At 35.2% G+C, this 12,183-nt stretch overlaps 1 protein-coding gene across 1 annotated transcript in view; it reads left to right on the top strand.

The window, feature by feature from the left end:
- The window catches only part of fam171a1 (family with sequence similarity 171 member A1), a 73,333-nt gene that overhangs the window by 1,048 nt on the left and 60,102 nt on the right, over positions 1 to 12,183 (top strand). The window lies entirely within an intron of this gene.

The raw sequence follows: 12,183 nt of genomic DNA, 5'->3' as shown, positions 1-12,183 counted from the left end.
CATCCCAATGCTATAATTGGACCCCACACATTCTACATTGGCGTCTAGGGCTGCAGCTATCGAATATTTTAGTAATCTATCAATTAATCGGATAAAACACTTCACAGCCTCAATGCGTCTTTCAGGGAAAATAGTTGAACTAAACGATTTTTCTACTTGACTCACCTTAATTTTTTTTGTAGAAAATGCACTAACCATAGTGATTAACCTCTGGCCCATCCCAATGCTATAATTGGACCATTACCCCCACACATTCTACATTGGCGTCTAGGGCTGCAGCTATTGAATATTTTAGTAATCTATCAATTAATCGGATAAAACACTTCACAGCCTCAATGCGTCTTTCAGGGAAAATAGTTGAACTAAACGATTTTTCTACTTGACTCACCTTAATTTTTTTGTAGAAAATGCACATCATCAATATTAAAATTGCACTTTACAAATGTGTGCAGTGATAAAAAACAAAATACAAAATTCTCACTTTATCATTATCGTATTGAGTGTACTCAAAACTAACTTATACACGCTGCCATCTTTTAACCAACTTATTTAAATAATACTAAAATGAACAGAACCATTATTTTGTGTTTCTTATGCTTTACTGATAGCAGTTTAGTCTTAGTATTTTATGAATAAAATATATTATTTCTTTCTGACCAACGTCGTGTCCTACTCTTTTCAGCTGTCCTTGAAAGCACCGTAAAATGCGCCTTTGTCACCACCATCTCTTGCATTCCTCCGAGTATAGAACGATCACTCGATTCTGATAGAGCACATTTTGTATGTTCGATGTGCATAATTGACAGCAATGTGTGTCTATAACATTTGATTGGAGTATGTTGTTTCTTAATGGGGAAAGACGTTATGTCTTTTGTTTTCATGTTTGCTTTTAAGCTCCTGTTTTTTTCCAGAAATGCTCCGTGGGACATCACAAGAAATGACGTCACGTAGCTCAGTCATTAGGCGCAGATAGCGAAAGCAGGAAAACATTGGACGGGAAAAAGCGCTCCAAGGTGTAATAAAGTTCAAAACAAAAGCTATAATCCATCCAATAACTTTACTGAGAGATTTTAGCAGGGTAAAACACATGACTAACACTTTTACGACCAACCGGAAACATAGCAACCAGGCTAGCAACGCACCTCCTTTACGGCAACTGTCGCAACGTTCTTAAAACAACCGCAGCACATACATATATATACAACATAACTCCCTTTTTTAACTTTTGTTTTTCTTTCCTTGTACACAAAACAAAATCACACTGTAGATGTGTTGTCTGTCTAATTATAAATAATGCAGACGAGGCGTGTTGGCTGAGTTCTCGACGTTTACTTTCACAGCGTGGTAACATGCAACACTTTTCGGGGCTACCGCGCATGCTCGTAACTCCCGTTGCATGCTGGGTAGTGTAGTTGTTATATGCTCTAGCTCGGGGTCGGCAACCCGCGGCTCTAGAGCCGCATGCGGCTCTTTAGCGCCGCCCTAGTGGCTCTCTGGAGATTTTTCTAAAATGTATGAAGAATGGAAAAAGATGAGGGGAAAAAAATCTATTTTTTTGTTTTAGTATGGTTTCTGTAGGACAGACCTGGGCATTCTGCGGCCCGCGGGCCGCATCCGGCCCTTTGTACGTCCCTGTCCGGCCCGCGTGAGGCCAATTATAAATTACAAAATACATTTAAAAAAGTATCTATTTCGAGTGTGCAATACAACAGTGCTGCTTTTGTTTTGAAAAGCGTTATTTGTATTACTTCCATGTGGACGTATGCTCGAGCGCGCAGATCACAAATACAAAATAAATTTAAAAAAACATCTTTGTCGTGCGTGCAATACAACTGTGCTGCTTTTATTTTGAAAAGTGTTATATGTGCGTATGTCCTGTGAGGGAAGGCGCACAGCGGTTATCCCCGAGACGCTAAAAAGAGAAAAGTTGATGACGAATGGCGTGTTTTAAAAAAGACATGGACTGCCAAGTAAAGGTAAAGCCGTGTGCTTATTTGTGGTACACATGTTGCTGTGTTTAAAGAATATAGTGTAACGACCTGCTGAAGTAGACGTTGTCTTCTTGAGTTGTGTAAATGAGAAGTGAGGAGACGTGCGTGTGGAAGGAACGAGATATGTTGAGCTGTGTTAGTATAGCATGCTCAATAAAAGTTTAAAAATTGCGTCAGACTTGCTGTGCACTTCTTCTGGACGCTACAATTGGTGTCAGAAGTAAAACTTTGCGCATACTGCGCTGCTTGTGTGCTACGTCATCGGGAGGTACGTGCCACGTGAGGAGCTCGCCGCAAAGAGAGAGAGAGAGACAAAGAGAGAGAGAGAGAGAGAGAGAGCGTTTACAGGTGCAGCCACGCTGCTTGCCACGGGGGGAATTCCGCCCTCAATGAAGACTCCCAGGTTTGATGGCAAGGCGAACTGGGAGGCATTTCATCCCACTTGTGACATCAATTGTAGCGTCCAGAAGAAGTGCACACCAAGTCTGACGTTCTTTTTAAACTTTTATTGAGCATGCTATACTAACACAGCTCAACTTATCTCGTTCTTTCCAAAAGGAAAACCAATCCTCACTCCTCATTTCCGCAACAGCAACGCTTCTTCCTTCTTCGCCAATCACCTTACAGACGTGCTACGTTCACAACAAAGAGGATGCAGGATGAAGTGACAGAAATTGAAATTTTTGTATTGTAATATACATCAGGAAGTGTTGTGTAAGAAAGTGTTAAAAATAAAACCATCAAAAGCCATCCGCTTTTGTATAAAGATAAGTTAGGTTAAATGAAAATATTATTATTATTATTATCTATCTTACGGTATATCAAAAATAATTTGTGCAAAACTTAATTGAAATATTGTCGGTGTGGCCCTCCAGCAGTGCTCGGGTTGCTCATGCGGCCCCCGGTAAAAATTAATTGCCCACCCCTGCTGTAGGAGGACAAACATGACACAAACCGCCCTAACTGTTATAAATCACACTGTTTATATTAAACATGCTTAACTGATTCGAGTATTTGGCGAGCGCCGTTTTGTCCTACTAATTTTGGCGGTCCTTGAACTCACCTTAGTTTGTTTACATGTATAACTTTCTCCGACTTTCTAGGACGTGTTTTATGCCACTTCTTTTTCTGTCTCATTTTGTCCACCACACTTTTAACGTTGTGCATGAGTGCACAAAGGTGAGTTTTGTTGATGTTATTGACTTGTGTGGAGTGCTAATCAGACATATTTGGTCACTGCAAGCTAATCGATGCTAACATGCTATTTAGGCTAGCGATATGTACATATTGCATCATTATGCCTCATTTGTAGGTATATTTGAGGTCATTTAGTTTCCTTTAAGTCCTCTTAATTAAATGTATATCTCATGACACATGTAATATGGCTTTTAATTTTTTGCGGCTCCAGACAGATTTGTATTTGTATTTTTGGTCCAATATGGCTCTTTCAACATTTTGGGTTGCCGACCCCTGCTCTAGCTCATAACATTTTTCCCCCATAAAGAAATAATGTTAACTCAATAAAGTGTATTTCTTTTTTTAGCTTTAACTTTTCATTTTTTTAGCATTGTAACCACATTTGCAAATAACTTTTCTCTTCATAGAATTTTCTTTTAATAAAGAAATAAAGTGCAAAAATGTCAAAGCATCATAACAAACAGTTATGTCAAATAGCAGCAGAAGTGCACTTTTTGGAGAGCTGTATTATTTTCAGTTTTGTGCCCAAGGGACTGATTTTATTTAACACTATATTATTATTTATACACCTATAGTGATCACAGAGACAGGTTGTTTTTGTGTTACTGTATATATTTGTTTCTCTGAAAAATCCCACTTAATATACTTTGGGTAACAACAGTCAATATTTATTTATTTATTAGATTTTATTTTTTTATTATATAATAAAAGTGAGCTTTTGTTAAACCAAATATTGTGTGTTTTTTTCCATATACAACAACCTATCTGGACTCGATAAGAGAATCGATAAGGAATCGGTTCGATAAGAGGATTCGATAATAGGCCCGAACTCGATAATTCCTTATCAAACATCATCCCTAAAGAAGGCAATTGCATTTTATTGATATTTGAAATGTATTCAATGTTTATAAATGAATATTTAAATATACTAAATGTTAAAAAGGGAATAAATATTCAAAATAAGATCATTAAATGAAATCTAGTTTGGTTACGCCATCATGAGGGCATTACAAGGTTGTAAAAGTTTCAACTACAATTCTAAATAAGATGTCAAAAGCAAACTAAAATCAAATACACACAGCTTAAATATTGATCAATACCTATTTAAATTTAGTAATACATAAATATGATGATTTATCAAAATATAAAATAAATATACCTGAACAGAACGCTCATGATGGTTACACCAAATCCTTTATAGTGATGGTAAAGGATTTGGTGTAACCATCAATACATGTTGCTTTTGAGGCTGTATTTGAATATATATATATATATATATATATATATATATATATATATATATATATATATATATATATATATATATATATATATATATATATATATATATATATTCAAATACAGCCTCAAAAGCAACATGTATTGAAACAAAACAATGCACAATATGATATGGGGCAAAGACAGGAGACTTTATTCTTTAGGCCACCCTTAAAAAATGTTGTGTTTGCAATTTCCGACCTATAACATTTAGGGTGGGGTCGGTAGGTAGGTAGGTAAATATTTTTTTTTTTGTAGCTTTACTGAATAATACCTGTTAAACATCTTTACTTGCATATAAATTGACATCTAAGATAAATTGGTGACAAGTATAGACATAGATCAGATGGTAAGGAATTGCCTCTAATCTGGGTTTATACTTGGAACTCAATAAATAGGAGAAAATAATTATTTAGAAATATTTGATAGAAAAAAAAATTCACTCCTGGACAGGCCAATAAAAATGTTTGGGTAGGCAGAAAAGTAGTGGGTCAGTCGGCAATTGCAAACAAACAAAATTTTAATTTAGGCCTTATAAATTGAACCATTTCAGTGTACATGTATTTTTTTTAAAATGATGTCCTCTGCTATTAATTCTTGGAATAGGCAAGATCGTAACGATATCTTCATCATCAAATACACGATTTCTAGTAACATACTTTGGAAAATCAAAACATAAAACGTTTTGTTTTATGAATATAAATCTATCTGTGATAGTAATCTGGGTTTATTGTGTATGACATTAACATCATTAATCATTGACATACGCTCAAAATAACACAAACACACGGCATAGACACTATATATTGGCGTGACTATCACGGACGTATGCAAATTGGATAATTCGAATTATTACGAGAAATACACATAAGCTTTTGCAAGAGCATGGAATATTTAAAGAGTACTATTAAAACCAATTTGAATGCGAGAAATGTGAAATATGCAACTAAAAGCAGCGACAAGAAACAAGCTGAAAAAATAAAACAATTGAAAATTGTTAGCGTGGGTACCCAACTTTGATTCAGTGAAAGTACACATTTTCTTTAGTGACTAAAACAAGAGGTTAACGCATCGATAGAAAATTTATATAAAAGTATTCACTTACTGGCAAAACTATCCGTTGATTAATAAAATCTCATTATTTTCCTTATTTCCGTCCGTGACGAACGCTGCATAAACTTACTGTTAACACCAAATCGTCAACATGTTTTATTTATACCCTAAGCACGGCGGATTAATATCGTTTATCGCACCACGTGTCTACATGAATTAAAAGTAGTCCACTTTGCATAATCCTTTGTTTATTTTGGCGGTTTCTTGCTATGTTATGATCAGTTATACGTTCGTGATGCGTTACACAATTCTCTCCGGGTGAAACAATTCCCTCTTATGAAGGCATAATTCAGAAAATATGTTATTGTAAAATAGGTTGTTTATTTCTTATATAAATTATCAAACGATTAGAACGATTTCGTGCGCGGATGTTTTATGTAAAACTGTTGTTATGGGGTAGTTTGAAAATAGAAATTGGTTACACAAAATAATTACGAACGTATGCGTTTTTCACCACCGGTTTTGATTAACTTTGCACTTTTGGTGGATGCTACAGAAATACTTCTGTATGTATTCATATTTCATCAACAGAATATGAATTGTTAATAAACTGACCAATTCATTTACACTGTATTTTTCTTGCATAAACGGGAATGGGGGTAAAAAGTAACGCTATGAATCGTGTTTTTCCAAGTTTTTGGGGCATTTTTATGCTATTTCCAAGCATCTCCTTTTTATTATCGTTGATTTTCAATGGTCAAACTAATGCATATTATATATGCATGCCCTAGTAAACAAAATAAAAGTCATATTTATTTTGATTGTTACATTTTGAAGTACATTTGTGCAGGTGGGTCCGAATGTACCCATTACCAGAGCTGTACACATACAGTATTTACAACCTTGCTAGTGTTCACTTCACAGCCACAGATGGTTCATCTAGTTATTTATAATATTTACACATTTGTAAATTGGTTATTCACACATTACATTCAAAATGATTCGACTATTCAATGTCAAAATATAAACAGTAGAAATAATGAACAAAATGTCAGCTACTGTGTTGTTTCAAAACACCAATGAAAATGAAATTCAGCATTTAGACAGGTTATACTGTAGCAAAAGTCATCACATGTCTGCCACAATCATGTGTGTTTTTAAATGTGCATTCCTTGTCGAGACCAGTTTTGATTTGGGCTTATATGGTAAACAACTAAAATGAATGTGTTGGGCATTGTTTTATCCAGATGCATACATTTGTCCAAATATGGCCAAGTAGACACATTGGGAGTTCCTGTCTACGACGCTAAAAGAAAAATCTAAGGAAGAGAATCCTTCTGCCATCTTCCACTAGTTTTTTAAATATATAAATCCCCCGCTTGAATATTCCCTCTTGTCTTCCCTGACTCTCTCATTGTCATTTGGGATGTGCGTGTCTGTTGTGATTTCCCTTACCGGTTCGATGACCCACCATATCTTGCCTCTGATTGGCCTGTCCGTAATGTTTTGCCCTAATCTTAATCAATCGCGACTCATCATAGTAAACTAACCAACTAATCATGGATTTTCTTATATGTAAACCAACCAATCATCATTGATGTTTCCTGTATAGTTTGTCCCCTGCTCGTGGAGTTGCTTCGCTATGTAGCTCTATTTTTAAGTTAATAATTTTTAATGGAAAACTAAAGTTTTTACTACTGGTTTGTCAAAAACCGTACTCATTACGGGAAAACCGTAGTTGTTGGCAGGCATGGCAAAGAGACGGATCAAGATTTTAACACACATTGTAGGTCGTAAAAAACGAAGACAAACGGAAAACATTTTTTTATATTTTTACAGAGATAAAAAATACGAATTTTCAGCTATAGATGGAAAATGCCATTATCAAGTGGATGAATCCCGAAACAATTTTGGTAGTGTGCGTCTTCTTCGTTCATCTTTGTGTCTCTATGTCAACAGATTTGATCAAATATATGGCAAATATCTCATCTTTTTTAATATTAGTTTTAATTTTCTTTTAGACAGGGCCTCAAGTTGTCCTCACACTAATCCAATAGCATCATGCCTGGGCCCACTGAACACCTGAATTGTGATAGGTTTGGCTATGAGCAAAGGTGGGTAGAGTAGCCAGAAATTGTACTCAAGTAAGAGTACTGTTACTTTAGAGATTTATTACTCAAGTAAAAGTAAGGAGTAGTTACCCAAATATTTACTTGAGTAAAAGTAAAAAGTATGTTGTGAAAAAACTACTAAAGTACTGAGTAACTGATGAGTAACCTGTTCGTTTAATGATGACGGCAACAAATAACGCACAAAAACATAAAAATAGAAATGAGCAAATTCAGAGCCAGGAATATCTCTTAAGCAACTAAAACAATAATATATATTAAATGATAATACATTAAAATAAAAAAAAATAAGGCAAATTGAGCCACAATAACTTAACAGCACCATAGGCTCAGTAGGCATTCATTGATTGATTGATTGAAACTTGTATTAGTAGATTGCACAGTACAGTACATATTCCGTACAATTGACCACTAAATGTTAACACCCCAATAAGTTTTGTAACGTTAATAAACACAAGGTAAAAATTATGTTAAAATATTCCCATATCCATTTCATTCATAATGTTTAATGTATTTTGCAATGTTTTCTGCAAGTGAAACTGTAATTATTCTTCTTAAAATGTGTCTTGTGTTAATATTTTGGGTGTCTGTAACAGTTTAATTTGATTTGTATGATTTCTAATTGGAAACATTGCTTCAGTCTTTCTTCGGTAGACCTGTATTAATAACAAAAACCAAAGTACCACTGTAATCAAAATAATCTGCAAAATCAAAACTCATGGTACATTCTTTTGGTACATATAATAAAGATGTGCCATTTAGTTAAAACATTTACCATTTCTTTACGATAATAGCCACATTATTTAATATAAATACACAGGAATGCTCAGAATAATTCACAAAGTCAAAGTCCACAGCACAGTCACTTGTGAGTACATTTAAGCATGTGTAACAACTTGTTTAATTAAAGTGATTTGAGAGTGTCTTGATATACAGTTAGTGCATGTGTAGAAAAAAAGGGCCCTAACATTTTTCTTAGGAGAAGCTCACAGTGTTTCTGTGCTAGACTGTCTCGTCATAGTAGCTTGAAGCCGTGCGACATGCGTGTCACCTCTATCTCACTTATCCGTGCCTGCTTGTGCTTCTTGCTGCCCTACATTTGGATATCTGGCTTCTCTGAGTTGTGTTCATAGTAGAGGTATGAATGTAAACATACTAGGGGTGTAACAGTACACAAAAATTTCGGTTCGGTACGTACCTCGGTTTAGAGGTCACGGTTCGGTTCATTTTCGGTACAGTAAGAAAACAACAAAATATACATTTTTGGGTTATTTATTTACCAAATTTGCAAAATCTTCCACCAAAAAATGTTTTCTTAGTGGAATATTTGATGTGAAGTAAACAGAACCTTGGATAGGTCAATAATTCATAATAACATTGATTTTGATTCAATATTATGTTTTGAGCAATGACAGTTTGAAAGAAAAAACAAAACAGCTTTGTTTTATTAGTCAACATTGCAACGTTTTCTAAATTACATTCAACCTTTTAAGCTTTTTTATTTCACTTTTGTTATGTTTTTGTTTATTGTAATAGTATTTTTAGAATGTGCCGTGGGCCTTTTAAAACATTAGCTGTGGGCCGCAAATGGCCTCCAGGGCAGACTTTTGACACCCCTGCTATAGATAATAAAAAATTAAATCGGATAAATCTATGGATAAAAAGCAGAGCATGGCGACGCATGCGCGTTTATCATAACTCTCTCTGTCTCTGCCCCTCCTCACGAATGCTGCTGCGCGCACAATTTGTTTCGTTTTTAACCCCTTCTTAACCCTGAACGTACATTGAATATACACGCAACCCTAACTCAAAATGCCGGACATTTGAGACACTTAAGAAACTCCGCCCTGACAGCTCCGCAAAAGAGGACATTTCCGGTGAAAAGAGGACGTATGGTCAGTCTATTGTAGCCCGTTCGCTGCTAGCATGCCGTGTGTTGTGCCTCGGTGTGCATTGTTTACACAACGTGCGTTTACGATACTTAATATGTCCATGTGGAAACTCGTTCGGACACCTCCGAACCGAACCGGAACCCCCGTACCGAAACGGTTCAATACACGTACCGTTACACCCCTAAAACATACACAGATAGTTCAAACCAGGTCGGACTGTAAAATAAGCAATATCTGAAGGCTGATTTGGTCGCTTTTCTTGTAGAATTCACACAGCAAAATGAATTTGCATGGCTTTTAAACCGTCTAGATTCCAGCATCAAGGTAGATGTTTGAGAACACTCTTAATACATTATTGTGGACATCCATCCATCCATTTCCTACCGCTTGTCCCTTTTGGCGTCGCGGGGGTGCTGGAGAGGTTGCATTCGGGCGGAAGGCGGGGTACACCCTGGACAACTCGCCACCTCATCGCAGTATTGTGGACATATATAAGATATATTATGGGACCTTTTTAAAGCGAGAGTAAGATGGCCCGCTTCTTCTCCAGTCGGAATGAGGAAACCTGATGATGTAACCTTGCCACCCTACCCCCTGCTGTGTTAATGGGATCAGCGATCGATTCCCATCTTTGTTTTTAATCCTGACAAGGGAAAAGAACAAGGTCAACCCCTACCTTAAAAATGGTGTGCGCTCACAGTGTGGCTCAATACTTTAATACTGTTGAAAAACTAGCATTTAAAAAAATGCTCTGAACACTTGGCAGAAATGTGTCAAGTCATGTTGGTGTTCCTCACGTTTAATCTGCCGGACTAAAGTTTTTTCCACCTGTTAATACATACATGTATGCTTGTGGTGTAGTGTTTATATTGTTACGCTGCACTTTGGTTTAAAACTGGATTGTAAGTTAAGTATTGTACACATGTCCAATATTTAAGTGCAACTTTGTCAATACTTTATTAAGCCATATTTTAGTTTTGTTTGGTTGTATATATTTAAGGATTCCTCACCCTCTCTTTAGCAGTGACAGAACTTTTTTTATTGCTTTTGGTTGTGTTTTTTATTTAAGTGCAACATTTTGCTAACAGAGACAGTATGTTTTGTTTTAATTATTTGTTTGTTTTATTCAAATTGGAGATTTAAAAGTTTATATTCCAATTACAATGTTAAAATATACACGTTTTAAGTTTATTGCATTTCAAAGGACATACTTGCATTATTATTATGTATTATTATTACATCAGTGGTGTTTAATGTGGTCTCAAATTACTATTGACAGTTTATCGGAAATAATTTGTAGGTCAACATATCGTCAAGCAAACTTTTTTTATTGGTCCAGGCCTCGTTAATGGCGGCTTTCGTTGTGCTTTTCTGTATTTAAATCGAATTTCTTTTTGGCTGTATCCTACAGTTCTGTCACAGATGGTGACTCCAGTTTCCGCCCATTTGTTCTTCTTTTTTTGATGTGCATTTTCTGTTTTCAAGACATATTGCTTGAACTGTTCCGTCTTGATTCTTTGTGTTTTTGGTCTACCAGTATACTTGCCTTTTACAACCTGGCGTTATGCATCGTTACTCCTCTTCCTAACACAGCCCATACGCACATGTGCCAGAGAATTAATTATCGACATAGTTGTTACATTGAGCGAGTATTCAGACCTTTCTAAATGAGTGGTTCCTAAACTTTTTTCACCAAGTACCACCTCAGAAAGGACTTGGCTCTCCAAGTACCATCACAATGACCAAAATTAAAATACAGTAGTATAATAGGCCTAAGTATTAATTAAAAACAAGGCAGCGGTTTTATTTAACAAGTATATTTAATATATTTGGCCACTGTAATATTACACACAGTTTGAACAGAAATACTGTTTAAATATAGGAAAAGTAGATCTTATGCTTATTAACATTAAAGAAAACAACAGACTGGTCTTTCCTTGTCTCCCACTGTGGTTACAGTGAAGCCACGTACCACATACGCTGCATCATATTCTGGTAAATTAAAAAAATAAAAAGCATGTTCCCTGAAAACACATGCACTAAAAAATCTCTTTTGAAATGCTTATACTATTGCAGAATATTAAGATTTGCACTGGATGTTTACTTTTATATTTGCACATTAAAAAGCAAATAAGCTACTTTTAATTTTGTTAAATGTTAAAAGTTTTAAATGTTTACATTGTTACAGAATATTTTGTCATGTTGTTGTCAATGTTGACTGAGTGGCCATACTTTTTTTTTTTGTAAATAAAAGCCATGCCTTTTGAAAAAACTGGCCTACTTTTATTTTTTCATCTTCATTTTAAATAAAATAAAATTTAAAAAAAATCGGTAAAAGGAAAAATAATCTATAGATGAATCGAAAAAATAATGTATAGATTAACTGATTAATCGAAAAAATAATCTATAGATTAATCGATAGAAAAATAATCGTTAGCTGCAGCCTTAATATATATATATATATATATATATATATATACACTACCGTTCAAAAGTTTGGGGTCACCCAAACAATTTTGTGGAATAGCCTTCATTTCTAAGAACAAGAATAGACTGTCGAGTTTCGGATGAAAGTTCTCTTTTTCTGGCCATTTTGAGCGTTTAATTGACCCCACTAATGTGATGCTCCAGAAACTCAATCTG

The sequence above is a fragment of the Entelurus aequoreus genome, linkage group LG11 (genome assembly GCF_033978785.1).
Source record: "Entelurus aequoreus isolate RoL-2023_Sb linkage group LG11, RoL_Eaeq_v1.1, whole genome shotgun sequence".
Lineage (NCBI taxonomy): Eukaryota > Metazoa > Chordata > Actinopteri > Syngnathiformes > Syngnathidae > Entelurus > Entelurus aequoreus.
This window is presented reverse-complemented; position numbering and strand designations above follow the sequence as displayed.